Source organism: Pseudophryne corroboree, unplaced genomic scaffold (assembly GCF_028390025.1).
Source record: "Pseudophryne corroboree isolate aPseCor3 unplaced genomic scaffold, aPseCor3.hap2 scaffold_149, whole genome shotgun sequence".
Lineage (NCBI taxonomy): Eukaryota > Metazoa > Chordata > Amphibia > Anura > Myobatrachidae > Pseudophryne > Pseudophryne corroboree.
The window spans coordinates 1127198-1154291 of NW_026968120.1; the positions used below are offsets into that span (position 1 = coordinate 1127198).

The window sequence follows — 27094 nt, forward strand, 5'->3', positions numbered from 1 at the left end:
ATTGTGCATTGGAAGGCACAAAGTAAGCAGACGGGAGGAGAAGTCAGGATAGTGCACAAGGGTATAGAAGGGAGCGGCTGAAGAAAAGAGAAGTGGAAACAGACAGCAAACTAGGTTGGAGAGAGACCTGAGACAAAGAGATCTGAATTATACGAGAGCCGACCAGGGGAAACACAAATTATGCAGTTAAGTTTCCCACATTTGGGGAAATCGCAGGGGCAGCACACCCAGAGTGCAATGGGTGAGCTTTGCCCTGGGAGAAGCACCTTCATGATCATAGTATCTCACCTGGCAGGTAAGTAGGAGTTGGGCTAGAGCTGGGGAGGGTCTCTGCTTGGGCACCCCCCTGTCAAGTGAAGGAGATCCAACTGAGGCAGCACAAGGGAACTCTCGAAAGAAGAACAAGGCTAGAGGAAGATCTGAAACAAAGAAATCTGACTTTTACCAGAGCTGACCAGAGGAAAACACAAACACAGTCCCCCACTACCACAAATAAAGCAGTCAAGTTTCCCACATTTGGGGAAATCACAGGGGTCAGCATACCCAGAATGCAATGAATGAACCTCACCCTGGGAGAATAATCTTCATGACCATGGTATCTCCTATGCAAAATAAGTATGATTTGGGATAGAGCTGGGGAGGGCCGCTGCTCAGGCACATCTCTGTCAAGTTAAGGAGATTCAACTGAGGCAGCACAAGGTAACTCTCATCTGGGGACAACAACTGCAGGGAGAACACATATTTTCAGATGAACATGGGAGGGCAGAAGGCTGCCTAATACTGAAGCACCCCCAAACAACAAACCAAATGCAACAACTAGTGCAAGCATTCCTGGGGGAAGTTCTGCAGAAGACGGATTTGCATATGGTAATGTCATCCAAGCAGTGGGTCAAAGTTGGCTTCATCCCTCGTCTGCATATGAAAACAGAAAAGGGGCGTGCAGGGCATGGTGGCCTTTTGCGGCGCTTGTCTGACCCCTAGTTTGCATTAAACACCTCCACCCTCCTTCGGTGTGGGGCTCATGTTGGCTATGCCCCAGCCCCTGAAGCATTCAAGCTGATTTCTTGCAGCAGCTGGGCACTGTAACAGCTCCAGAGCTGCTCTGTAAGGCAAGTAAAAGGGTGTGGGCCCTGCAGCACTACCTGTAGTTTGCATTGTGCATTGGAAGGCACAAAGTAAGCAGACGGGAGGAGAAGTCAGGATAGTGCACAAGGGTATAGAAGGGAGCGGCTGAAGAAAAGAGAAGTGGAAACAGACAGCAAACTAGGCTGGAGAGAGACCTGAGACAAAGAGATCTGAATTATACGAGAGCCGACCAGGGGAAACACAAATTATGCAGTCAAGTTTCCCACATTTGGGGAAATCGCAGGAGCAGCACACCCAGAGTACAATGGGTGAGCCTTGCCCTGGGAGAAGCACCTTCATGATCATAGTATCTCACCTGGCAGGTAAGTAGGAGTTGGGCTAGAGCTGGGGAGGGTCGCTGCTCGGGTACCCCCCTGTAAAGTGAAGGAGATCCAACTGAGGCAGCACAAGGGAACTCTCGAAAGAAGAACAAGGCTAAAGGAAAATCTGAGACAAAGAAATCTGACTTTTACCAGAGCTGACCAGAGGAATGCACAAACACAGTCTCCCACTACCACAAATAATGCAGTCGAGTTTCCCACATTTGGGGAAATCACAGGGGTCAGCATACCCAAAATGCAATGAATGAACCTCACCCTGGGAGAAAAATCTTCATGACCATGGTATCTCCTATGCAAAATAAGTATGATTTGGAATAGGGCTGGGGAGGGCCGCTGCTCATGCACATCTCTGTCAAGTAAAGGAGATTCAACTGAGGCAGCACAAGGGAACTCTCATCTTGGGACAACAACTGCAGGGAGAACATATATTTTCAGATGAACATGGGAGGGCAGAAGGCTGCCTAATACTGAAGCACCCCCAAACAACAAACCAAATGCAACAACTAGTGCAAGCATTCCTGGGGGATGGCCTGCCGCAGATGGATTTGCATATGGTGATGTCATCCAAGCAGTGGGTCAAAGTTGGCTTCAACCCTCGTCTGCATATGAAAAGAGAAAAGGGGCATGCAGGGCATGGTGGCCTTTTGCGGCGCTTGGCTGACCCCTAGTTTGCATTAAACACCTCCACCCTCCTTTGGTGTGGGGCTCATGTTGGCTATGCCCCAGCCCCTGAAGCATTCAAGCTGATTTCTTGCAGCAGCTGGGCACTGTAACAGCTCCAGAGCTGCTCTGTAAGGCAAGTAAAAGGGTGTGGGCCCTGCAGCACTACCTGTAGTTTGCATTGTGCATTGGAAGGCACAAAGTAAGCAGACGGGAGGAGAAGTCAGGATAGTGCACAAGGGTATAGAAGGGAGCGGCTGAAGAAAAGAGAAGTGGAAACAGACAGCTAACTAGGCTGGAGAGAGACCTGAGACAAAGAGATCTGAATTATACGAGAGCCGACGAGGGGAAACACAAATTATGCAGTCAAGTTTCCCACATTTGGGGAAATCGCAGGAGCAGCACACCCAGAGTGCAATGGTTGAGCCTTGCCCTGGGAGAAGCACCTTCATGATCATAGTATCTCACCTGGCAGGTAAGTAGGAGTTGGGCTAGAGCTGGGGAGGGTCGCTGCTCGGGTTCCCCCCTGTGAAGTGAAGGAGATCCAACTGAGGCAGCACCAGGGAACTCTCGAAAGAAGAACAAGGCTAGAGGAAGATCTGAGACAAAGAAATCTGACTTTAACCAGAGCTGACCAGAGGAAAGCACAAACACAGTCCCCCACTACCACAAATAATGCAGTCGAGTTTCCCACATTTGGGAAAATCACAGGGGTCAGCATACCCAGAATGCAATGAATGAACCTCACCCTGGGAGAACAATCTTCATGACCATGGTATCTCCTATGCAAAATAAGTATGATTTGGGATAGGGCTGGTGAGGGCCGCTGCTCAGGCACATCTCTGTCAAGTAAAGGAGATTCAATTGAGGCAGCACAAGTGAACTCTCATCTGGGGACAACAACTGCAGGGAGACCACATCTTTTCAGATGAACATGGGAGGGCGGAAGGCTGCCTAATACTGAAGCACCATCAAATATCAAACCATATGCAACAACTAGTACAAGCACTCCTGGGGGAAGGTCTGCAGCAGACGGATTTGCATACGGTGATGTTATCCAAGCAGTGGGCCAAGTTGACTGGAACCCTCATCTGCATATGAAAAGAGAAAAGGGGCATGCAGGGCATGGCGGCCTTTTGCAGTGCTTGGATGACCCCTAGTTCGAATTAAACACCTCCCCCCTCCTTTGGTGTGGGGCTCATGTTGGCCATGCCCCATCCCCTGAAGCATTAAAGCTGATTTCTTGCAGCAGCTGGGCACTGTAACAGCTCCAGAGCTGCTATGTAAGGCAAGTAAAAGGGTGTGGGCCCTGCAGCACTACCTGTAGTTTGCATTGTGCATTGGAAGGCACAAAGTAAGCAGACGGGAGGAGAAGTCAGGATAGTGCACAAGGGTATAGAAGGGAGCGGCTGAAGAAAAGAGAAGTGGAAACAGACAGCAAACTAGGCTGGAGAGAGACCTGAGACAAATAGATCTGAATTATACGAGAGCCGACCAGGGGAAACACAAATTATGCAGTCAAGTTTCCCACATTTGGGGAAATCGCAGGGGCAGCACTTCCAGAGTGCAATGGGTGAGCCTTGCCCTGGGAGAAGCACCTTCATGATCATAGTATCTCACCTGGCAGGTAAGTAGGAGTTGGGCTAGAGCTGGGGAGGGTCGCTGCTCGGGTACCCCCCTGTAAAGTGAAGGAGATCCAACTGAGGCAGCACAATGGAACTCTCGAAAGAAGAACAAGGCTAGAGGAAAATCTGAGACAAAGAAATCTGACTTTTACCAGAGCTGACCAGAGGAAAGCACAAACACAGTCCCCCACTACCACAAATAATGCAGTCAAGTTTCCCACATTTGGGGAAATCACAGGGGTCAGCATACCCAAAATGCAATGAATGAACCTCACCCTGGGAGAACAATCTTCATGACCATGGTATCTCCTATGCAAAATAAGTATGATTTGGAATAGGGCTGGGGAGGGCCGCTGCTCATGCACATCTCTGTCAAGTAAAGGAGATTCAACTGAGGCAGCACAAGGGAACTCTCATCTGGGGACAACAACTGCAGGGAGAACACATATTTTCAGATGAACATGGGAGGGCAGAAGGCTGCCTAATACTGAAGCACCCCCAAACAACAAACCAAATGCAACAACTAGTGCAAGCATTCCTGGGGGAAGTTCTGCAGAAGACGGATTTGCATACGGTGATGTCATCCAAGCAGTGGGTCAAAGTTGGCTTCAACCCTCATCTGCATATGAAAAGAGAAAAGGGGCGTGCAGGGCATGGCGGCCTTTTGCGGTGCTTGGATGACCCCTAGTTCGCATTAAACACCTCCACCCTCCTTTGGTGTGGGGCTCATGTTGGCCATGCCCCATCCCCTGAAGCATTCAAGCTGATTTCTTGCAGCAGCTGGGCACTGTAACAGCTCCAGAGCTGCTCTGTAAGGCAAGTAAAAGGGTGTGGGCCCTGCAGCACTACCTGTAGTTTGCATTGTGCATTGGAAGGCACAAAGTAAGCAGACGGGAGGAGAAGTCAGGATAGTGCACAAGGGTATAGAAGGGAGCGGCTGAAGAAAAGAGAAGTGGAAACAGACAGCAAACTAGGCTGGAGAGAGACCTGAGACAAAGAGATCTGAATTATACGAGAGCCGACCAGGGGAAACACAAATTATGCAGTCAAGTTTCCCACATTTGGGGAAATCGCAGGGGCAGCACACCCAGAGTGCAATGGGTGAGCCTTGCCCTGGGAGAAGCACCTTCATGATCATAGTATCTCACCTGGCAGGTAAGTAGGAGTTGGGCTAGAGCTGGGGAGGGTCGCTGTTCGGGCACCCCCCTGTCAAGTGAAAGAGATCCAACTGAGGCAGCACAAGGGAACTCTCGAAAGAAGAACAAGGCTAGAGGAAGATCTGAGACAAAGAAATCTGACTTTTTCCAGAGCTGACCAGAGGAAAGCACAAACACAGTCCCCCACTACCACAAATAATGCAGTCGAGTTTCCCACATTTGGGGAAATCACAGGGGTCAGCATACCCAGAATGCAATGAATGAACCTCACCCTGGGAGAAAAATCTTCATGACCATGGTATCGCCTATGCAAAATAAGTATGATTTGGGATAGGGCTGGGGAGGGCCGCTGCTCAGGCACATCTCTGTCAAGTAAAGGAGATTCAACTGAGGCAGCACAAGGGAACTCTCATCTGGGGACAACAACTGCAGGGAGAACACATATTTTCAGATGAACATGTGAGGGCAGAAGGCTGCCTAATGCTGAAGCACCCCCAAACAACAAACCAAATGCAACAACTAGTGCAAGCATTCCTGGGGGAAGGCCTGCAGCAGATGGATTTGCATATGGTGATGTCATCCAAGCAGTGGGTCAAAGTTGGCTTCAACCCTCGTCTGCATATGAAAAGAGAAAAGGGGCGTGCAGGGCATGGCGGCCTTTTGCAGCGCTTGGATGACCCCTAGTTCGCATTACACACCTCCACCCTCCTTCGGTGTGGGGCTCATGTTGGCTATGCCCCAGCCCCTGAAGCATTCAAGCTGATTTCTTGCAGCAGCTGGGCACTGTAACTGCTCCAGAGCTACTCTGTAAGGCAAGTAAAAGGGTGTGGGCCCTGCAGCACTACCTGTAGTTCGAATTGTGCGTTGGAAGGCACGAAGTAAGCAGACGGGAGAAGTCAGGATAGTGCGCAAGGGAATAGAAGGGAGCGGCTCAAGAAAAGAGAAGTGGAAACAGACAGCAAACTAGGCTGGAGAGAGACCTGAGACAAAGAGATCTGAATTATACGAGAGCCGACGAGGGGAAACACAAATTATGCAGTCAAGTTTCCCACATTTGGGGAAATCGCAGGAGCAGCACACCCAGAGTGCAATGGTTGAGCCTTGCCCTGGGAGAAGCACCTTCATGATCATAGTATCTCACCTGGCAGGTAAGTAGGAGTTGGGCTAGAGCTGGGGAGGGTCGCTGCTCGGGTTCCCCCCTGTGAAGTGAAGGAGATCCAACTGAGGCAGCACCAGAGAACTCTCGAAAGAAGAACAAGGCTAGAGGAAGATCTGAGACAAAGAAATCTGACTTTTACCAGAGCTGACCAGAGGAAAGCACAAACACAGTCCCCCACTACCACAAATATGCAGTCGAGTTTCCCACATTTGGGAAAATCACAGGGGTCAGCATACCCAGAATGCAATGAATGAACCTCACCCTGGGAGAACAATCTTCATGACCATGGTATCTCCTATGCAAAATAAGTATGATTTGGGATAGGGCTGGTGAGGGCCGCTGCTCAGGCACATCTCTGTCAAGTAAAGGAGATTCAACTGAGGCAGCACAAGGGAACTCTCATCTGGGGACAACAACTGCAGGGAGACCACATCTTTTCAGATGAACATGGGAGGGCGGAAGGCTGCCTAATACTGAAGCACCATCAAATATCAAACCATATGCAACAACTAGTACAAGCACTCCTGGGGGAAGGTCTGCAGCAGACGGATTTGCATACGGTGATGTTATCCAAGCAGTGGGCCAAAGTTGACTGGAACCCTCATCTGCATATGAAAAGAGAAAAGGGGCATGCAGGGCATGGCGGCCTTTTGCAGTGCTTGGATGACCCCTAGTTCGCATTAAACATCCCCACCCTCCTTTGGTGTGGGGCTCATGTTGGCCATGCCCCATCCCCTGAAGCACTCAAGCTGATTTCTTGCAGCAGCTGGGCACTGTAACAGCTCCAGAGCTGTTCTGTAAGGCAAGTAAAAGGGTGTGGGCCCTGCAGCACCACCTGTTGTTCGCATTGTGCGTTGGAAGGCACAAATTAAGCAGACGGGAGGAGAAGTCAGGATAGTGCGCAAGGGCATACTTTTCTCTTAGTCCGGGGGCAAGGCTTCAAAATGGGGTCTGCAACGGAGGAGACACAGGGGGCGTGGTCACAGCAGCTTTTCTCTACAGCCTGCACCAGCAGGAGCCTACACCATTTTTTATGATCACGCTGAACTGCAGTGCGACTGCAATTACAGCATGGTCAAGAAGGGAGGCGTCATGCTGGGTGGCCATGCCCTGTCACTGTGCAGGAGCCAGCACAGCTCACACACTAGTCCCCGGGTGCAGCCCCCAACCCCCGGGACACCCGGAGCAACAAAATGTAGATTCAGGCCACCAGGCCACGCCCCTACCTATGAAACCATGCCTCCTTTTTACCATTGCGCTGTTTATCTGCGCGCACTGCATTACAATCTCCCTCGCCACCTCTCTGGGTGTCACCAGTGATAGTGACACCTCTGCCATGCTTGTAGCAGCTGGTCCTAAGATCTACGCCTCAAGCCCTGAGTGTTTGCCCTTGTGACTTGTTGATCATCATAGCGAAGCAGATGCTTACAGAAAACTGCAGGGGCTTAGATTGAAAATAAAAAAATTGATGGGTATAAGGTAGAGAGGAGCGGGTTCGGTTCTCCGAGAACCGAATTCCCCACGAACTCCACGTGGTTTACACTGGTCCGAGGCAGGCTCGGTTGTTCCCGCCTGACTCGGAAAACCTGAACAAGGGAAAATGTCATCATCCCGCTGTCGGATTCTTGCGAGATTCGGATTCCATATAAAGAGCTGCGCTTTGCTGCCATTTTTACTCGTGCATTGAAGAGAGAGCGGAGAGGACGTGGCTATGTTCTCTCAGTGGAAATCTCAATATCAGTGCTCAGTATCAGTGGTTACTTATTGCTGCTCAGTAATACTAGTAGTGTGTCTCTCCTGCTCAGTGTCAGTTCTCAGTAGTATCCTCATCAGTGCTCAGTATCACTGCTCATTGTCTTGTGCTGCATTGTGGTGCTCAGCATACTACAGTACATTACTAATAGTCCAGTGCTGCATCTTGCTGCTCAGTGTCAGTTCTAGTATCCTCATCAGTGCTCACTATCACTGCTCATTGCATTGTGGTGTTCTGTATACTACAGTAACATAGTAATATAGTATATATAGAGGAGCGGGTTCGGTTCTCCGAGAACCGAATTCCCGACGAACTCCACGTGGTTTACACTGGTCCGAGGCAGGCTCGGTTGTTCCCGCCTGACTCGGAAAACCTGAACAAGGGAAAATGTCATCATCCCGCTGTCGGATTCTCGCGAGATTCGGATTCCATATAAAGAGCTGCGCGTTGCCGCCATTTTTACTCGTGCATTGAAGAGAGAGCGGAGAGGACGTGGCTATGTTCTCTCAGTGGAAATCTCAATATCAGTGCCCAGTATCAGTGGTTACTTATTGCTGCTCAGTAATACTAGTAGTGTGTCTCTCCTGCTCAGTGTCAGTTCTCAGTAGTATCCTCATCAGTGCTCAGTATCACTGCTCATTGTCTTGTGCTGCATTGTGGTGCTCAGCATACAACAGTACATTACTAATAGTCCAGTGCTGCATCTTGCTGCTCATGTTGGCTATGCCCCAGCCCCTGAAGCATTCAAGCTGATTTCTTGCAGCAGCTGGGCACTGTAACAGCTCCAGAGCTGCTCTGTAAGGCAAGTAAAAGGGTGTTGGCCCTGCAGCACTACCTGTAGTTTGCATTGTGCGTTGGAAGGCACAAAGTAAGCAGACAGGAGAAGTCAGGAGAGTGCACAAGGGCAAAGAAGGCAGGGGCTCAAGAAAAGAGAAGTGGAAACAGACAGCAAACTAGGCTGGAGAGAGACCTGAGACAAAGAGATCTGAATTATACAAGTAGCCGACCAGAGGAAACACAAATTATGCAGTCAAGTGTCCCACATTTGGGGAAATCGTAGGAGCAGCACACCCAGAGTGCAATGGGTGAGCCTTGCCCTGGTAGAAGCACCTTCCTGATCATAGTATCTCACTTGGCAGGTAAGTAGGAGTTGGGCTTGAGCTGGGGAGGGTCGCTGCTCGGGCACCCCCCTGTCAAGTGAAGGAGATCCAACTGAGGCAGCACAAGGAAACTCTCGAAAAAAGAACAAGGCTAGAGGAAGATCTGAGACAAAGAAATCTGACTTTTACCAGAGCTGACCAGAGGAAAGCACAAACACAGTCCCCCACTACCACAAATAATGCAGTCGAGTTTCCCACATTTGGGGAAATCACAGGGGTCAGCATACCCAGAATGCAATGAATGAACCTCACCCTGGGAGAACAATCTTCATGACCATGGTATCTCCTATGCAAAATAAGTATGATTTGGGATAGGGCTGGGGAGGGCCGCTGCTCAGGCACATCTCTGTCAAGTAAAGGAGATTCAACTGAGGCAGCACAAGGGAACTCTCATCTGGGGACAACAACTGCAGGGAGAACACATATTTTCAGATGAACATGGGAGAGCAGAAGGCTGCCTAATACTGAAGCACCCCAAACAACAAACCAAATGCAACAACTAGTACAAGCATTCCTGGGGGAAGGTCTGCAGAAGACGGATTTGCATACGGTGATGTCATCCAAGCAGTGGGCCAAAGTTGGCTGGAACCCTCATCTGCATATGAAAAGAGAAAAGGGGTATGCAGGGCATGGCGGCCTTTTGCGGCGCTTGGATGACCCTTAGTTCGCATTAAACACCTCCACCCTCCGTCGGTGTGGGGCTCATGTTGGCTATGCCCCAGCCCCTGAAGCATTCAAGCTGATTTCTTGCAGCAGCTGGGCACTGTAACAGCTCCAGAGCTGCTCTGAAAGGCAAGTAAAAGGGTGTGGGCCCTGCAGCACTACCTGTAGTTTGTATTGTGCGTTGGAAGGCACAAAGTAAGCAGACAGGAGAAGTCAGGAGAGTGCACAAGGGCATAGAAGGCAGCGGCTCAAGAAAAGAGAAGTGGAAACAGACAGCAAACTAGGCTGGAGAGAGACCTGAGACAAAGAGATCTGAATTATACGAGTAGCCGACTAGAGGAAACACAAATTATGCAGTCAAGTGTCCCACATTTGGGGAAATCGTAGGAGCAGCACACCCAGAGTGCAATGGGTGAGCCTTGCCCTGGGAGAAGCACCTTCATGATCATAGTATCTCACCTGGCAGGTAAGTAGGAGTTGGGCTAGAGATGGGGAGGGTCGCTGCTCGGGCACCCCCCTGTCAAGTGAAGGAGATCCAACTGAGGCAGCACAAGGAAACTCTCGAAAAAAGAACAAGGCTAGAGGAAGATCTGAGACAAAGGAATCTGTCTTTTACCAGAGCTGACCAGAGGAAAGCACAAACACAGTCCCCCACTACCACAATTAATGCAGTCGAGTTTCCCACATTTGGGGAAATCACAGGGGTCAGCATACCCATAATGCAATGAATGAACCTCACCCTGGGAGAACAATCTTCATGACCATGGAAACTCCTATGCAAAATAAGTATGATTTGGGATAGGGCTGGAGAGGGCCGCTGCTCAGGCACATCTCTGTCAAGTAATGGAGATTCAACTGAGGCAGCACAAGGGAACTCTCATCTGGGGACAACAACTGCAGGGAGAACACATATTTTCAGATGAACATGGGAGGGCAGAAGGCTGCCTAATACTGAAGCACCCCCAAACAACAAACCAAATGTAACAACTAGTAAAAGCATTCCTGGGAGAAGGTCTGCAGAAGACGGATTTGCATACGGTGATGTCATCCAAGCAGTGGGCCAAAGTTGGCTGGAACCCTCATCTGCATATGAAAAGAGAAAAGGGTTATGCAGGGCATGGCGGCCTTTTGCGGTGCTTGGATGACCCCTAGTTCGCATTAAATACCTCCACCCTCCTTCGGTGTGGGGCTCATGTTGGCTATGCCCCAGCCCCTGAAGCATTCAAGCTGATTTCTTGCAGAAGCTGGGCACTGTAACAGCTCCAGAGCTGCTCTGTACGGCAAGTAAAAGAGTGTGGGCCCTGCAGCACTACCTGTAGTTCGCATTGTGCGTTGGAAGGCACAAAGTAAGCAGACGGGAGAAGTCAGGATAGTGCGCAAGGGCATAGAAGGGAGCGGCTCAAGAAAACAGAAGTGGAAACAGACAGCAAACTAGGCTGGAGAGAGACCTGAGACAAAGAGATCTGAATTATACGAGAGCCGACCAGGGGAAACACAAATTATGCAGTCAAGTTTCCCACATTTGGGGAAATCGCAGGAGCAGCACACCCAGAGTGCAATGGGTGAGCCTTGCCCTGGGAGAACAATCTTTATGACCATGGTATCTCCTATGCAAAATAAGCATGATTTGAGATAGGGCTGGGGAGGGCCGCTGCTCAGGCACATCTCTGTCAAGTAAAGGAGATTCAACTGAGGCAGCACAAGGGAACTCTCATCTGGGGACAACAACTGCCGGGAGAACACATATTTTCAGATGAACATGGGAGGGCAGAAGGCTGCCTAATACTGAAGCACGCCCAAACAACAAACCAAATGAAACAACTAGTACAAGCATTCCTGGGAGAAGGTCTGCAGAAGACGGATTTGCATACGGTGATGTCATCCAAGCAGTGGGCCAAAGTTGGCTGGAACCCTCATCTGCATATGTTGAAGATACAATTTGTGAATTGCATTTAACACTATCTCCCTTTCCTGGGGAGAAGATGGTAGGGCCGATTTGAAAAACCGGCGAGGAGGCACCTCTTCGAATTTCAGCTTGTAACCCTGAGAAACAATTTCTATTGCCTAGGGATCCACCTGCGAATGAACCCAGATGTGGCTGAAAACTCGAAGACGTGCCCCCAACTGGGCGGACTCCTTTAGTGGAGCCCCAGCGTCATGCAGTGGATTTTGTAGAGGCCGGGGAGGACTTCTGTTCCTGGGAACTAGCTGTGTTGTGCAGCTTCTTCCCTCTGCCCTTACCTCTGGCAAGAAAGGACGCACCTCGTACTTTCTTGTTTCTCTGTGATCGAAAGGACTGCATTTGATAATGTGGTGCTTTCTTAGGCTGTGAGGGAATATAAGGCAAAAAATTTGATTTACCAGCTGTAGCTGTGGAGACTAGGTCCGAGAGACCTTCCCCAAACAATTCCTCACCCCTGTAAGGTAAAACCTCCATATGCCTTTTTGAGTCGGCATCACCTGTCCATTGCCGGGTCCATAGGACTCGTCTAGCAGAAATCGACATAGCGTTTATTCTAGAACCCAGTAGACTAATGTCACTTTGAGCATCTCTCATATATAGGACAGCATCTTTTATATGCCCTATGGTCAATAACATAGCATCCTTATCTAGGGTCTCAATCTCTGCTGATAAGGTATCTGTCCATGCTGCCACCGCGCTACAACCCCGGCCGACGCAATTGCCGGTCTGAGTAAGGTACCAGAATGTGTGTAAATGGACTTTAGGGTAACCTCCTGCTTGCGGTCAGCAGGGTCCCTGATGGTAGCCGTATCCTGGGATGGCAGCGCTACCTTTTTGGATAAGCGTGTCAATGCTTTATCCACCCTAGGGGAGGATTCCCACCGTATCCTGTCCATTGGCGGGAAAGGATACGCCATAAGAATCCTTTTGGGAATCTGCAGCTTTTTGTCTGGAGATTCCCAAGCTTTTTCACATAATTCGTTCAACTCATGTGAGGGGGGAAAGGTTATCTCAGGTTTCTTTCCCTTATACATGTGTACCCTCGTGTCAGGGACAGGGGACTCTGTGATGTGCAAAACATCTTTTATTGCAATAATCATATATCGAATACATTTAGCCAATTTTGGCTGTAACTTTGCATCATCGTAGTCGACACTGGAGTCAGAATCTGTGTCGGTATCTGTGTCAACTATTTGGGATAGTGGGCGCTTTTGAGACCCCGAAGGTCCCTGCGACATAGGGACAGGCATGGGTTGACTCCCTGACTGTTCCCTAGCTTCAGCTTTGTCTAATCTCTTGTGTAATAAGTTTACATTAGCACTTAAAACATTCCACATATCCATCCAGTCAGGTGTCGGCGTTGTCGATGGAGACACCACATTAATTTGCTCCTGCTCCTCTCTAGGAGAGCCTTCTACCTCAGACATGTCGACACACGTGTACCGACACACCATACACTCAGGGAATCCTCTTATCTGAGGACAGTTCCCCAACAAGGCCCTTTGGAGAGACAGAGAGAGAGAGTATGCCAGCACACACCCCAGCGCTATATGACCCAGGAAAAAAACACAATAATTTTATGTTTACCCAGTAGCGCTGTATTTCCATATGCGCCTAATTATGTGCCCCCCTCTTCTTTAAGACCCTCTTTCTACCGTGGTATAAGCAGGGGAGAGTCCGTGGAGCTTCCCCTCAGCGGTGCTGTGGAGAAAATGGCGCTGGTGAGTGCTGAGGGAGAAGCCCCACCCCCTCAGCGACGGGCTTCTGTCCCGCTCAAATATAGTAAAAAAATGGCGGGGGCTCTTATATATATATACAGTGCCTAGCTGCATATATATTTATTTTGCCAAAGAGAGGTCTATATTGCTGCCCAGGGCGTCCACCCTGCGCCCTTCACCCTTACACTGACTGCCGTGTGTGAGGTGTATTGGAGCAATGGAGCACAGCTTTACTGCTGTGCGTTACCTCAGTGAAGATCATGAAGTCTTCCGCCGCCTCTGAAGTCTTCTTTTCTTCTCATACTCACCCGGCTTCTAACTTCCGGCTCTGCGAGTGGGACGGCGGCGCGGCTCTGGGACGGACGGCGAGGGTGAGACCTGCGTACCGATCCCTCTGGAGCTAATGCTGTACAGTAGCCTAAGAAGCAGAGCCTATCAACTCACAGAAGTAGGTGTGCATCTCTCCCCTCCGCCCCTCGATGCAGGGAGTCTGTTGCCAGCAGGCTCCCTGAAAATAAAAAAATCTAACAAATATACTTTCTGTCAGGAAACTCAGGAGAGCTCCCTGAAAAGCACCCAGTCTCCTCTGGGCACAGTAGTAAACTGAGGTCTGGAGGAGGGGCATAAAGGGAGGAGCCAGTGCACACCCAGATCTAAAGTCTTTCTTAAAGTGCCCATGTCTCCTGCGGAGCCCGTCTATCCCCCATGGTCCTTACGGAGTCCCCAGCATCCTCTAGGACGTAAGAGAAAAATTATGCTGGCAGAAAAATCCAATTGAGTGATTAAACAGCTCCAGAGCTGCTCTGTAAGGCAAGTAAAAGGGTGTGGGCCCTGCAGCACTACCTGTAGTTTGCATTGTGCATTGGAAGCCTAGTTTGCTGTCTGTTTCCACTTCTTTTTTCTTGAGCCCCTCCCGTCTATACCCTTGTGCACTATCCTGACTTCTCCTCCCGTCTGCTTACTTTGTGCCTTCCAATGCACAATGCAAACTACAGGTAGTGCTGCAGGGCCCACACCCTTTTACTTGCCTTACAGAGCAGCTCTTGAGCTGTTACAGTGCCCAGCTGCTGCAAGAAATCAGCGTGAATGCTTCAGGGGCTGGGGCATGGCCAACATGAGCCCCACACCGAAGGAGGGTGGGGGTGTTTAATGCGAACTAGGGGTCTCGCACAATGCGAACTACAGGTAGTGCTGCAGGGCCCACACCCTTTTACTTGCCTTACAGAGCAGCTCTGGAGCTGTTACAGTGCCCAGCTGCTGCAAGAAATCAGCTTGAATCCTTCAGGGGCTGGGGCATAGCCAACATGAGCCCCACACCGACGGAGGGTGGAGGTGTTTAATGCGAACTAGGGGTCATCCAAGTGCCGCAAAAGGCCGCCATGCCCTGCACGCCCCTTTTCTCTTTTCATATGCAGACGAGGGTTGAAGCCAACTTTGACCCACTGCTTGGATGACATCGCCATATGCAAATCCATCTGCTGCAGGCCTTCCCCCAGGAATGCTTGCACTAGTTGTTGCATTTGGTTTGTTGTTTGGGGGTGCTTCAGTATTAGGCAGCCTTCTGCCCTCCCATGTTCATCTGAAAATATGTGTTCTCCCTGCAGTTGTTGTCCCCAGATGAGAGTTCCCTTGTGCTGCCTCAGTTGAATCTCCTTTACTTGACAGAGATGTGCCTGAGCAGCGGCCCTCCCCAGCCCTATCCCAAATCATACTTATTTTGCATCGGAGATACCATGGTCATGAAGACTGTTCTCCCAGGGTGCGGTTCATTCATTGCATTCTGGGTATGCTGACCCCTGTGATTTCCCCAAATGTGGGAAACTCGACTGCATTATTTAATGCGAACTAGGGGTCATCCAAGCACCGCAAAAGGCCGCCATGCCCTGCATACCCCTTTTCTCTTTTCATAAGCAGACGAGGTTTGAAGCCAACTTTGACCCACTGCTTGGATGACATCACTTGCTGCCTTTCCAATGAAGCAAGTTTAATTTAATAATAGGTGAAAAACCATCCCTACAAAGGTGTTAATCAGAGACTTGGCTTTGTGGACACTTTTCAGAGAACAAATTTGTTAGTATAAAAATAAAGCCAGAAAATGAAGAGCTGTTTAATCACTCAATTGGATTTTTCTGCCAGCATATTTCTTTTTCTCTGCAACCCACTGCTAAATTGTTCTTCCTAGCTGTTTTTATAAAATCACTGAATCAAATCTAACTCTGATTACATTAGAGAAGGCCAGGTACCCTACACCATAACAGGGGGTTTGAAATTTTGACTTGTCTACTTAAAGATCACCAAAATCTGATAACAAGGTCAATTAAGTCCCTTGGTGGGATTGAACCACCAACCTTTTGGTTAATAGCCTTACACACTAACTGCTTGCGCCACAGCGACACTTTGCAAAAGAACATACTGACAAAGGCTAATAAGCATTCATCTAGAACGATTCCTAGAAACATTTTAAAAAGTCAATAATGTGGAGAGTTTTTGTAAGATGTTTCTTCCATCAACCAATGAAGAAACACATTGGTACTTTCCCATGATGAGTGAGTGCTTCAGGATCTCTTGCACTTACATGTGCAGCAGAGTACTGCAATGGAAAAATGCTGGGCCCATAACCCAGAGGTAGGCAGATTGAAACTATCCTCTGCTATATGCATTTTTTTTGTTAATTAAAGTAATCCAAAACTGGGATTGATATTTTTGCTCTTTTATTTTTACTTAAAGTACAATAACTTTTACCATTTTAATTTGTTTTAATAGTATATTGACAGTATTGTTTTCTTTCAAAAATCCTATTAATTTTCTTTACCCGATTATTAAAATGGTAATTGACAAAAACAAACTACATTGTCACCAGAAGAGCAATACAAAATGTACAAGTGATATAGTAAAATCATCTTTCCAGCTTGAATTTCAATGATGCATTGGGGCAACGATTTTGTGAGAAACATCTTCACCCTTAAATAAAGATGTTCTTAATTCCTTACCTGTGTGCTAATTAGATATCACCTTGTTTTCACATTAAACAGACTTCCACATGAGAAAACAGCAAAGATGCAGTGGCGTTAATGTTTCCTGGTGTCAACCTGTATTATTTCCGTAGATATTGAAATGAGGATGCATCTTGCTGCCTTTCCAATGAAGCAAGTTTAATTTAGTAATAGGTGAAAAACCATCCCTACAAAGATGTTAATCAGATACTTGGCTATGTGGACACTTTTCAGAGAACAAATTTGTTATCATAAAAATAAAGCCAGAAAATGAAGAGCTGTTTAATCACTCAATTGGATTTTTCTGCCAGCATTTTTCTTTTTCTCTGCAACCCACTGCTAAATTGTGCTTCCTAGCTGTTTTTTTATAAAATCACTTAATCAAATCTAACTCTGATTACATCAGAGAAGGCCAGGTACCCTACACCATAAGAGGGGGTTTGCAATTTTGACTTGTCTACTTAAATATTACCAAAATCTGATCACAAGGTCAATTACGTCCCTGGATGGGATTGAACCACCAACCTTTTGATTAATAGCTGAACACACTAACCGATTGCGCCACAGAGACACTTTGCGAAAAGTACATACTGACAAAGACTAATAAGCATTCATCTAGAACGTTTCCTAGAAAAACTTTAAAAAGTCAATAATCTGGAGAGTTTTTGTAAGATGTTTCTTCCAGCAACCAATGAAGAAACACATTGGTACTTTCGCATGATGAGTGAGTGCTTCAGGATCTCTTGCACTTACATGTGCAGCAGAGTACTGCAATGGAAGCATGCTGGGCCCATAACCCAGAGGTAGGCAGATTGAAACTATCCTTTGCTATATGCATTTTTTTTTTGTTCATTAAAGTAATCCAAAACTGGGATTGATATTTTAGCTTTTATTTTTACTTAAAGTACAATAACTTTTACCATTTTAATTTGTTTTAATAGTATATTGACAGTATTGTTTTCTTTCAAAAATCCAATTAATTTTCTTTACCCGATTATTAAAATGGTAATTGACAAAAACAAACTACATTGTCACCAGAAGAGCAATACAAAATGTACAAGTGATATATTAAAATCATCTTTCCAGCTTGAATTTCAATGATGCATTGGGGCAACGATTTTGTGAGAAACATCTTCACCCTTAAATAAAGATTTTCTTAATTCCTTACCTGTGTGCTAATTAGATATCACCTTGTTTTCACATTAAACAGACTTCCACATGAGAAAGCAGCAAGGATGCAGTGGCGTTAATGTTTCCTGGTGTCAACCTGTATTATTTCAGTAGATATTGAAATGAGGATGCATCTTGCTGCCTTTCCAATGAAGCAAGTTTAATTTAGTAATAGGTGAAAAACCATCCCTACAAATATGTTAATCAGATACTTGGCTTTGTGGACACTTTTCAGAGAACAAATTCGTTAGCATAAAAATAAAGCCAGAAAATGAAGAGCTGTTTAATCACTCAATTGGATTTTTCTGCCAGCATATTTCTTTTTCTCTGCAACCCACTGCTAAATTGTGCTTCCTAGCTGTTTTTTTTATAAAATCACTGATTCAAATCTAACTCTGATTACATCAGAGTAGGCCAGGTACCCTACACCATAAGAAGGGGGTTTGAAATTTTGACTTGTCTACTTAAAGATCACCAAAATCTGATAACAAGGTCAATTACATCCCTGGGTGGGATTGAACCACCAACCCTTTGATTAATAACCAAACACTAACAGATTGCGCCACAGAGACACTTTACAAACGTACATACTGACAAAGGCTAATAAGCATTCATCTAGAACGTTTCCTAGAAAAACTTTAAAAAGTCAATAATCTGGAGAGTTTTTGTAAGATGTTTCTTCCATCAACCAACGAAGAAACACATTGGTACTTTCCCATGATGAGTGAGTGCTTCAGGATCTCTTGCACTTACATGTGCAGCAGAGTACTGCAATGGAAAAATGCTGGGCCCATAACCCAGAGGTAGGCAGATTGAAACTATCCTCTGCTATATGCATTTTTTTTTGTTAATTAAAGTAATCCAAAACTGGGATTGATATTTTTGCTCTTTTATTTTTACTTAAAGTGCAATAACTTTTACCATTTTAATTTGTTTTAATAGTATATTGACAGTATTGTTTTCTTTCAAAAATCCACTTAATTTTCTTTACCCTATTATTAAAATGGTAATTGACAAAAACAAACTACATTGTCACCAGAAGAGCAATACAAAATGTACAAGTGATATATTAAAATCATCTTTCCAGCTTGAATTTCAATGATGCATTGGGGTAACGATTTTGTGAGAAACACCTTCACCCTTAAATAAAGATTTTCTTAATTCCTTACCTGTGTGCTAATTAGATATCACCTTGTTTTCACATTAAACAGACTTCAACATGCGAAAGCAGCAAGGATGCAGTGGCGTTAATGTTTCCTGGTGTCAACCTGTATTATTTCAGTAGACATTGAAATGAGGATGCATCTTGCTGCCTTTCCAATGAAGCAAGTTTAATTTAGTAATAGGTGAAAAACCATCCCTACAAAGGTGTTAATCAGAGACTTGGCTTTGTGGACACTTTTCAGAGAACAAATTTGTTAGCATAAAAATAAAGCCAGAAAATAAAGAGCTGTTTAATCACTCAATTGGATTTTTTTGCCAGCATATTTCTTTTTCTCTGCAACCCACTGCTAAATTGTGCTTCCTAGCTGTTTTTATAAAATCACTGAATCAAATCTAACTCTGATTACATCAGAGAAGGCCAGGTACCCTACACCATAACAGGGAGTTTGAAATTTTGACTTGTCTACTTAAAGATCACCAAAATCTGATAATAAGGTCAATTACGTCCCTGGGTGGGATTGAACCACCAACCTTTTGGTTAATAACCATACACACTAACTGATTGCGCCACAGCGACACTTTGCAAAAGTACATACTGACAAAGGCTAATAAGCATTCATCTAGAACGTTTCCTAGAAACATTTTAAAAAGTCAATAATGTGGAGAGTTTTTGTAAGATGTTTCTTCCATCAACCAATGAAGAAACACATTGGTACTTTCCCATGATAAGTGAGTGCTTCAGGACCTCTTGCACTTACATGTGCAGCAGAGTACTGTAATGGAAGCATGCTGGGTCCATAACCCAGAGGTAGGCAGATTGAAACTATCCTCTGCTATATGCATTTTTTTTTGTTAATTAAAGTAATCCAAAACTGGGATTGATATTTTTGCTCTTTTATTTTTACTTAAAGTACAATAACTTTTACCATTTTAATTTGTTTTAATAGTATATTGACAGTATTGTTTTCTTTCAAAAATCCAATTAATTTTCTTTACCCGATTATTAAAATGGTAATTGACAAAAACAAACTACATTGTCACCAGAAGAGCAATACAAAATGTACAAGTGATATATTAAAATCATCTTTCCAGCTTGAATTTCAATGATGCATTGGGGCAACGATTTTGTGAGAAGCATCTTCACCCTTAAATAAAGATTTTCTTAATTCCTTACCTGTGTGCTAATTAGATATCACCTTGTTTTCACATTAAACAGACTTCCACATGAGAAAGCAGCAAGGATGCAGTGGCGTTAATGTTTCCTGGTGTCAACCTGTATTATTTCTGTAGATATTGAAATGAGGATGCATCTACTGCCTTTCCAATGAAGCAAGTTTAATTTAGTAATAGGTGAAAAACCATCACCACAAAGGTGTTAATCAGAGACTTGGCTTTGTGGACACTTTTCAGAGAACAAATTTGTTAGCATAAAAATAAAGCCAGAAAATGAAGAGCTGTTTAATCACTCAATTGGATTTTTTTGCCAGCATATTTCTTTTTCTCTGCAACCCACTGCTAAATTGTGCTTCCTAGCTGTTTTTATAAAATCACTGAATCAAATCTAACTCTGATTACATCAGAGAAGGCCAGGTACCCTACACCATAAGAGGGGGTTTGAAATTTTGACTTGTCTACATAAAGATCACCAAAATCTGATAACAAGGTCAATTACGTCCCTGGGTGGGATTGAACCACCAACCTTTTGGTTAATAGCCTTACACACTAACTGATTGCGCCACAGCGACACTTTGCAAAAGCATATACTGAAAAAGGCTAATAAGCATTCATCTAGAACGTTTCCTAGAAACATTTTAAAAAGTCATTAATGTGGAGAATTTTTGTAAGATGTTTCTTCCATCAACCAATGAAGAAACACATTGGTACTTTCCCATGATGAGTGAGTGCTTCAGGATCTCTTGCACTTACATGTGCAGCAGAGTACTGTAATGGAAGCATGCTGGGTCCATAACCCAGAGGTAGGCAGATTGAAACTATCCTCTGCTATATGCATTTTTTTTGTTAATTAAAGTAATCCAAAACTGGGATTTACATTTTTGCTCTTTTATTTTTACTTAAAGTACAATAACTTTTACCATTTTAATTTGTTTTAATAGTATATTGACAGTATTGTTTTCTTTCAAAAATTCACTTAATTTTCTTTTCTGTGTGCTAATTAGATATCACCTTGTTTTCACATTAAATAGACTTCCACATGAGAAAGCAGCAAGGATGCAGTGGCGTTAATGTTTCCTGGTGGTAGTGGGGGACTGTGTTTGTGCTTTCCTCTGGTCAGCTCTGGTAAAAGTCAGATTTCTTTGTCTCAGATCTTCCTCTAGCCTTGTTCTTCTTTCGAGAGTTCCCTTGTGCTGCCTCAGTTGGATCTCCTTCACTTGACAGGGGCGTACCCGAGCAGCGACCCTCCCCAGCACTAGCCCAACTCCTACTTACCTGCCAGGTGAGATACTATGATCATGAAGGTGCTTCTCCCAGGGCAAGGCTCACCCATTGCACTCTGGGTGTGCTGCTCCTGCGATTTCCCCAAATGTGGGAAACTTGACTGCATAATTTGTGTTTCCCCTGGTCGGCTCTCGTATAATTCAGATCTCTTTGTCTCAGGTCTCTCTCCAGCCTAGTTTGCTGTCTGTTTCCACTTCTCTTTTCTTAAACCGCTCCCTTCTATGCCCTTGCGCACCTTAATTAAATCTAACTCTGATTACGTCAGAGAAGGCCAGGTACCCTACACCATAAGAGGGGGTTTGAAATTTTAACTTGTCTACTTAAAGATCACCAAAATCTGATCACAAGGTCAATTACATCACTGGGTGGGAACCTTTTGGTTAATAGCCCATGTAAGTGCAAGAGATCCTGAAGCACTCACTCATCATGGGAAAGTACCAATGTGTTTCTTACAAAAATTCTCCAGATTATTGACTTTTTAAAGTTTTTCTAGGAAACGTTCTAGATGAATGCTTATTAGCCTTTGTCAGTATGTACTTTTGCAAAGTGTCGCTGTGGCGCAATCAGTTAGTGTGTATGGCTATTAACCTAAAGGTTGGTGATTCAATCCCACCCAGGGACGTAATTGACCTTGTTATCAGATTTTGGTGATCTTTAAGTAGACAAGTCAAAATTTCAAACCCCCTCTTATGGTGTAGGGTACCCAGCCTTCTCTGATGTAATCAGAGTTAGATTTGATTAAGTGATTTTATAAAAAACAGCTAGGAAGCACAATTTAGCAGTGGGTTGCAGAGAAAAAAAATTATGCTGGCAGAAAAGTCCAATTGAGTGATTAAACAGCTCTTCATTTTCTGATTTTATGTTTATGCTAACAAATTTGCTCTCTGAAAAGTGTCCACAAAGCCAAGTCTCTGATTAACACCTTTGTAGGAATGGTTTTTCACCTATTACTAAATTAAACTTGCTTCATTGGAAAGGCAGCAAGATGCATCCTCATTTCAATGTCTACTGAAATAATACAGGTTGACACCAGGAAACATAAACGTCACTGCATCCTTGCTGCTTCCTCATGGGGAAGTCTGTTTAATGTGAAAACAAGGTGATATCTAATCAGCACACAGGTAAGGAATTAAGAAAATCTTTCTTTATGGGTGAAGATGTTTCTCACAAAATTGTTGCACCAAGGCATCATTGAAATTAAAGCTGGAAAGATGATTTTAATATATCACTTGTATATTTTGTACTGCTCTTCTGGTGACAATGTAGTTTGTTTTTGTCAATTACCATTTTAATAATAGGGTAAAGAAAATTAAGTGGATTTTTGAAAGAAAACAATACTGTCAATATACTATTAAAACAAATTAAAATGGTAAAAGTTATTGTACTTTAAGTAAAAATAAAAGAGCAAAAATATCAATCCCAGTTTTGGATTACTTTAATTAACAAAAAACAATGCATATAGCAGAGGATAGTTTCAATCTGCCTACCTCTGGGTTATGGACCCAGCATGCTTCCATTACAGTACTCTGCTGCACATGTAAGTGCAAGAGATCCTGAAGCACTCACTCATCATGGGAAAGTACCAATGTGTTTCTTCATTGGTTGATGGAAGAAACATCTTACAAAAACTCTCCAGATTATTGACTTTTTAAAGTTTTTCTAGGAAACGTTCTAGATGAATGCTTATTAGCCTTTGTCAGTATGTACTTTCGCAAAGTGTCTCTGAGGCACAAACAGTTAGCGTGTTCAGTTGTTAACCAAAAGGTTGGTGGTTCAATCCCACCTAGGGACGTAATTGACCTTGTTATCAGATTTTGGTGATCTTTAAGTAGACAAGTAAAAATTTCAAACCACCTCTTATGGTGTAGGGTACCTGGCCTTCTCTGATGTAATCAGAGTTAGATTTGATTAAGTGATTTTATAAAAAAAACAGCCACGAAGCACAATTTAGCAGTGGGTTGCAGAGAAAAAGAAATATGCTGGCAGAAAAATCCAATTGAGTGATTAAACAGCTCTTCATTTTCTGGCTTTATTTTTATGCTAACAAATTTGTGCTCTGAAAAGTGTCCACAAAGCCAAGTATCTGATTAACACCTTTGTAGGGATGGTTTTTCACCTATTATTAAATTAAACTTGCTTCATTGGAAAGGCAGCAAGTGATGTCATCCAAGCAGTGGGTCAAGGTTGGCTTCAAACCTCGTCTGCTTATGAAAAGAGAAAAGGGGTATGCAGGGCATGGCGGCCTTTTGCGGTGCTTGGATGACCCCTAGTTCGCATTAAATAATGCAGTCGAGTTTCCCACATTTGGGGAAATCACAGGGGTCAGCATACCCAGAATGCAATGAATGAACCGCACCCTGGGAGAACAGTCTTCATGACCATGGTATCTCCTATGCAAAATAAGTATGATTTGGGATAGGGCTGGGGAGGGCCGCTGCTCAGGCACATCTCTGTCAAGTAAAGGAGATACAACTGAGGCAGCACAAGGGAACTCTCATCTGGGGACAACAACTGCAGGGAGAACACATATTTTCAGATGAACATGGGAGGGCAGAAGGCTGCCTAATACTGAAGCACCCCCAAACAACAAACCAAATGCAACAACTAGTGCAAGCATTCCTGGGGGAAGGCCTGCAGCAGATGGATTTGCATATGGCGATGTCATCCAAGCAGTGGGTCAAAGTTGGCTTCAACCCTCGTCTGCATATGAAAAGAGAAAAGGGGCGTGCAGGGCATGGCGGCCTTTTGCGGCACTTGGATGACCCCTAGTTCGCATTAAACACCTCCACCCTCCGTCGGTGTGGGGCTCATGTTGGCTATGCCCCAGCCCCTGAAGGATTCAAGCTGATTTCTTGCAGCAGCTGGGCACTGTAACAGCTCCAGAGCTGCTCTGTAAGGCAAGTAAAAGGGTGTGGGCCCTGCAGCACTACCTGTAGTTCGCATTGTGCGAGACCCCTAGTTCGCATTAAACACCCCCACCCTCCTTCGGTGTGGGGCTCATGTTGGCCATGCCCCAGCGCCTGAAGCATTCACGCTGATTTCTTGCAGCAGCTGGGCACTGTAACAGCTCAAGAGCTGCTCTGTAAGGCAAGTAAAAGGGTGTGGGCCCTGCAGCACTACCTGTAGTTTGCATTGTGCATTGGAAGGCACAAAGTAAGCAGACGGGAGGAGAAGTCAGGATAGTGCACAAGGGTATAGACGGGAGGGGCTCAAGAAAAAAGAAGTGGAAACAGACAGCAAACTAGGCTTCCAATGCACAATGCAAACTACAGGTAGTGCTGCAGGGCCCACACCCTTTTACTTGCCTTACAGAGCAGCTCTGGAGCTGTTTAATCACTCAATTGGATTTTTCTGCCAGCATAATTTTTCTCTTACGTCCTAGAGGATGCTGGGGACTCCGTAAGGACCATGGGGGATAGACGGGCTCCGCAGGAGACATGGGCACTTTAAGAAAGACTTTAGATCTGGGTGTGCACTGGCTCCTCCCTCTATGCCCCTCCTCCAGACCTCAGTTTACTACTTTGCCCAGAGGAGACTGGGTGCTTTTCAGGGAGCTCTCCTTAGTTACCTGACAGAAAGTATATTTGTTAGATTTTTTTATTTTCAGGGAGCCTGCTGGCAACAGACTCCCTGCATCGAGGGGCGGAGGGGAGAGATGCACACCTACTTCTGTGAGTTGATAGGCTCTGCTTCTTAGGCTACTGTACAGCATTAGCTCCAGAGGGATCGGTACGCAGGTCTCACCCTCGCCGTCCGTCCCAGAGCCGCGCCGCCGTCCCCCTCGCAGAGCCGGAAGATAGAAGCCGGGTGAGTATGAGAAGAAAAGAAGACTTCAGAGGCGGCGGAAGACTTCATGATCTTCACTGAGGTAACGCACAGCAGTAAAGCTGTGCTCCATTGCTCCAATACACCTCACACACGGCAGTCAGTGTAAGGGTGAAGGGCGCAGGGGGGACGCCCTGGGCAGCAATATAGACCTCTCTTTGGCAAAATAAATATATATGCAGCTAGGCACTGTATATATATATAAGAGCCCCCGCCATTTTTTTACTATATTTGAGCGGGACAGAAGCCCGTCGCTGAGGGGGTGGGGCTTCTCCCTCAGCACTCACCAGCGCCATTTTCTCCACAGCACCACTGAGGGGAAGCTCCATGGACTCTCCCCTGCTTATACCACGGTAGAAAGAGGGTCTTAAAGAAGAGGGGGCACATAATTAGGCGCATATATATATGGAAATACAGCGCTACTGGGTAAACATAAAATGATTGTGTTTTTTTCCTGGGTCATATAGCGCTGGGGTGTGTGCTGGCATACTTTCTCTCTCTGTCTCTCCAAAGGGCCTTGTTGGGGAACTGTCCTCAGATAAGAGGATTCCCTGAGTGTATGGTGTGTCGGTACACGTGTATCGACATGTCTGAGGTAGAAGGCTCTCCTAGAGAGGAGCAGGAGCAAATTAATGTGGTGTCTCCATCGACAACGCCGACACCTGACTGGATGGATATGTGGAATGTTTTAAGTGCTAATGTAAACTTATTACACAAGAGATTAGACAAAGCTGAAGCTAGGGAACAGTCAGGGAGTCAACCCATGCCTGTCCCTATGTCGCAGGGACCTTCGGGGTCTCAAAAGCGCCCACTATCCCAAATAGTTGACACAGATACCGACACGGATTCTGACTCCAGTGTCGACTACGATGATGCAAAGTTACAACCAAAATTGGCTAAATGTATTCGATATATGATTATTGCAATAAAAGATGTTTTGCACATCACAGAGTCCCCTGTCCCTGACACGAGGGTACACATGTATAAGGGAAAGAAACCTGAGATAACCTTTCCCCCCTCACATGAGTTGAACGAATTATGTGAAAAAGCTTGGGAATCTCCAGACAAAAAGCTGCAGATTCCCAAAAGGATTCTTATGGCGTATCCTTTCCCGCCAATGGACAGGATACGGTGGGAATCCTCCCCTAGGGTGGATAAAGCATTGACACGCTTATCCAAAAAGGTAGCGCTGCCATCCCAGGATACGGCTACCATCAGGGACCCTGCTGACCGCAAGCAGGAGGTTACCCTAAAGTCCATTTACACACATTCTGGTACCTTACTCATACCGGCAATTGCGTCGGCCGGGGTTGTAGCGCGGTGGCAGCATGGACAGATACCTTATCAGCAGAGATTGAGACCCTAGATAAGGATGCTATGTTATTGACCATAGGGCATATAAAAGATGCTGTCCTATATATGAGAGATGCTCAAAGTGACATTAGTCTACTGGGTTCTAGAATAAACGCTATGTCGATTTCTGCTAGACGAGTCCTATGGACCCGGCAATGGACAGGTGATGCCGACTCAAAAAGGCATATGGAGGTTTTACCTTACAGGGGTGAGGAATTGTTTGGGGAAGGTCTCTCGGACCTAGTCTCCACAGCTACAGCTGGTAAATCAAATTTTTTGCCTTATATTCCCTCACAGCCTAAGAAAGCACCACATTATCAAATGCAGTCCTTTCGATCACAGAGAAACAAGAAAGTACGAGGTGCGTCCTTTCTTGCCAGAGGTAAGGGCAGAGGGAAGAAGCTGCACAACACAGCTAGTTCCCAGGAACAGAAGTCCTCCCCGGCCTCTACAAAATCCACTGCATGACGCTGGGGCTCCGCTAAAGGAGTCCGCCCAGTTGGGGGCACGTCTTCGAGTTTTCAGCCACATCTGGGTTCATTCGCAGGTGGATCCCTAGGCAATAGAAATTGTTTCTCAGGGTTACAAGCTGAAATTCGAAGAGGTGCCTCCTCGCCGGTTTTTCAAATCGGCCCTACCATCTTCTCCCCAGGAAAGGGAGATAGTGTTAAATGCAATTCACAAATTGTATCTTCAACATATGCAGATGAGGGTTCCAGCCAACTTTGGCCCACTGCTTGGATGACATCACCGTATGCAAATCCGTCTTCTGCAGACCTTCTCCCAGGAATGCTTGTACTAGTTGTTT

At 45.8% G+C, this 27094-nt stretch overlaps 16 non-coding genes and 4 pseudogenes across 16 annotated transcripts; 2 read left to right on the forward strand and 18 right to left on the reverse strand.

The window, feature by feature from the left end:
• Nucleotides 1-140: 140 nt before the first annotated feature.
• On the reverse strand, nucleotides 141-303 carry LOC134998467 (U1 spliceosomal RNA). Its single transcript, XR_010200706.1, has one exon. It is a non-coding gene; the product is annotated as a U1 spliceosomal RNA (small nuclear RNA).
• Nucleotides 304-455: 152 nt separating this feature from the next.
• On the reverse strand, nucleotides 456-619 carry LOC134999048 (U1 spliceosomal RNA). Its single transcript, XR_010201207.1, has one exon. It is a non-coding gene; the product is annotated as a U1 spliceosomal RNA (small nuclear RNA).
• Nucleotides 620-1293: 674 nt separating this feature from the next.
• LOC134998324 (U1 spliceosomal RNA) lies at nucleotides 1294-1456 on the reverse strand. Its single transcript, XR_010200609.1, has one exon. It is a non-coding gene; the product is annotated as a U1 spliceosomal RNA (small nuclear RNA).
• A 152-nt stretch (nucleotides 1457-1608) lies between these two features.
• LOC134998937 (U1 spliceosomal RNA) lies at nucleotides 1609-1772 on the reverse strand. Its single transcript, XR_010201099.1, has one exon. It is a non-coding gene; the product is annotated as a U1 spliceosomal RNA (small nuclear RNA).
• Nucleotides 1773-2473: 701 nt separating this feature from the next.
• On the reverse strand, nucleotides 2474-2609 carry LOC134998454 (U1 spliceosomal RNA; annotated as a pseudogene).
• A 152-nt stretch (nucleotides 2610-2761) lies between these two features.
• Nucleotides 2762-2925, reverse strand: LOC134998566 (U1 spliceosomal RNA). Its single transcript, XR_010200769.1, has one exon. It is a non-coding gene; the product is annotated as a U1 spliceosomal RNA (small nuclear RNA).
• Nucleotides 2926-3598: 673 nt separating this feature from the next.
• LOC134998491 (U1 spliceosomal RNA) lies at nucleotides 3599-3761 on the reverse strand. The gene has a single exon (XR_010200724.1). It is a non-coding gene; the product is annotated as a U1 spliceosomal RNA (small nuclear RNA).
• A 152-nt stretch (nucleotides 3762-3913) lies between these two features.
• Nucleotides 3914-4077, reverse strand: LOC134998851 (U1 spliceosomal RNA). The gene has a single exon (XR_010201017.1). It is a non-coding gene; the product is annotated as a U1 spliceosomal RNA (small nuclear RNA).
• A 674-nt stretch (nucleotides 4078-4751) lies between these two features.
• On the reverse strand, nucleotides 4752-4914 carry LOC134999151 (U1 spliceosomal RNA). The gene has a single exon (XR_010201312.1). It is a non-coding gene; the product is annotated as a U1 spliceosomal RNA (small nuclear RNA).
• Nucleotides 4915-5066: 152 nt separating this feature from the next.
• Nucleotides 5067-5230, reverse strand: LOC134998947 (U1 spliceosomal RNA). Its single transcript, XR_010201108.1, has one exon. It is a non-coding gene; the product is annotated as a U1 spliceosomal RNA (small nuclear RNA).
• Nucleotides 5231-5928: 698 nt separating this feature from the next.
• Nucleotides 5929-6064, reverse strand: LOC134998455 (U1 spliceosomal RNA; annotated as a pseudogene).
• Nucleotides 6065-6216: 152 nt separating this feature from the next.
• Nucleotides 6217-6379, reverse strand: LOC134998917 (U1 spliceosomal RNA). Its single transcript, XR_010201080.1, has one exon. It is a non-coding gene; the product is annotated as a U1 spliceosomal RNA (small nuclear RNA).
• A 2424-nt stretch (nucleotides 6380-8803) lies between these two features.
• LOC134998567 (U1 spliceosomal RNA) lies at nucleotides 8804-8967 on the reverse strand. The gene has a single exon (XR_010200770.1). It is a non-coding gene; the product is annotated as a U1 spliceosomal RNA (small nuclear RNA).
• Nucleotides 8968-9119: 152 nt separating this feature from the next.
• LOC134999144 (U1 spliceosomal RNA) lies at nucleotides 9120-9283 on the reverse strand. The gene has a single exon (XR_010201306.1). It is a non-coding gene; the product is annotated as a U1 spliceosomal RNA (small nuclear RNA).
• Nucleotides 9284-9953: 670 nt separating this feature from the next.
• On the reverse strand, nucleotides 9954-10117 carry LOC134998404 (U1 spliceosomal RNA). Its single transcript, XR_010200668.1, has one exon. It is a non-coding gene; the product is annotated as a U1 spliceosomal RNA (small nuclear RNA).
• A 152-nt stretch (nucleotides 10118-10269) lies between these two features.
• On the reverse strand, nucleotides 10270-10433 carry LOC134998967 (U1 spliceosomal RNA). Its single transcript, XR_010201128.1, has one exon. It is a non-coding gene; the product is annotated as a U1 spliceosomal RNA (small nuclear RNA).
• A 671-nt stretch (nucleotides 10434-11104) lies between these two features.
• Nucleotides 11105-11267, reverse strand: LOC134998461 (U1 spliceosomal RNA). Its single transcript, XR_010200700.1, has one exon. It is a non-coding gene; the product is annotated as a U1 spliceosomal RNA (small nuclear RNA).
• Nucleotides 11268-15032: 3765 nt separating this feature from the next.
• LOC134998607 (U1 spliceosomal RNA) lies at nucleotides 15033-15211 on the forward strand (annotated as a pseudogene).
• Nucleotides 15212-21091: 5880 nt separating this feature from the next.
• LOC134999198 (U1 spliceosomal RNA) lies at nucleotides 21092-21254 on the forward strand. The gene has a single exon (XR_010201358.1). It is a non-coding gene; the product is annotated as a U1 spliceosomal RNA (small nuclear RNA).
• A 2082-nt stretch (nucleotides 21255-23336) lies between these two features.
• On the reverse strand, nucleotides 23337-23515 carry LOC134998588 (U1 spliceosomal RNA; annotated as a pseudogene).
• Nucleotides 23516-27094: the final 3579 nt, after the last annotated feature.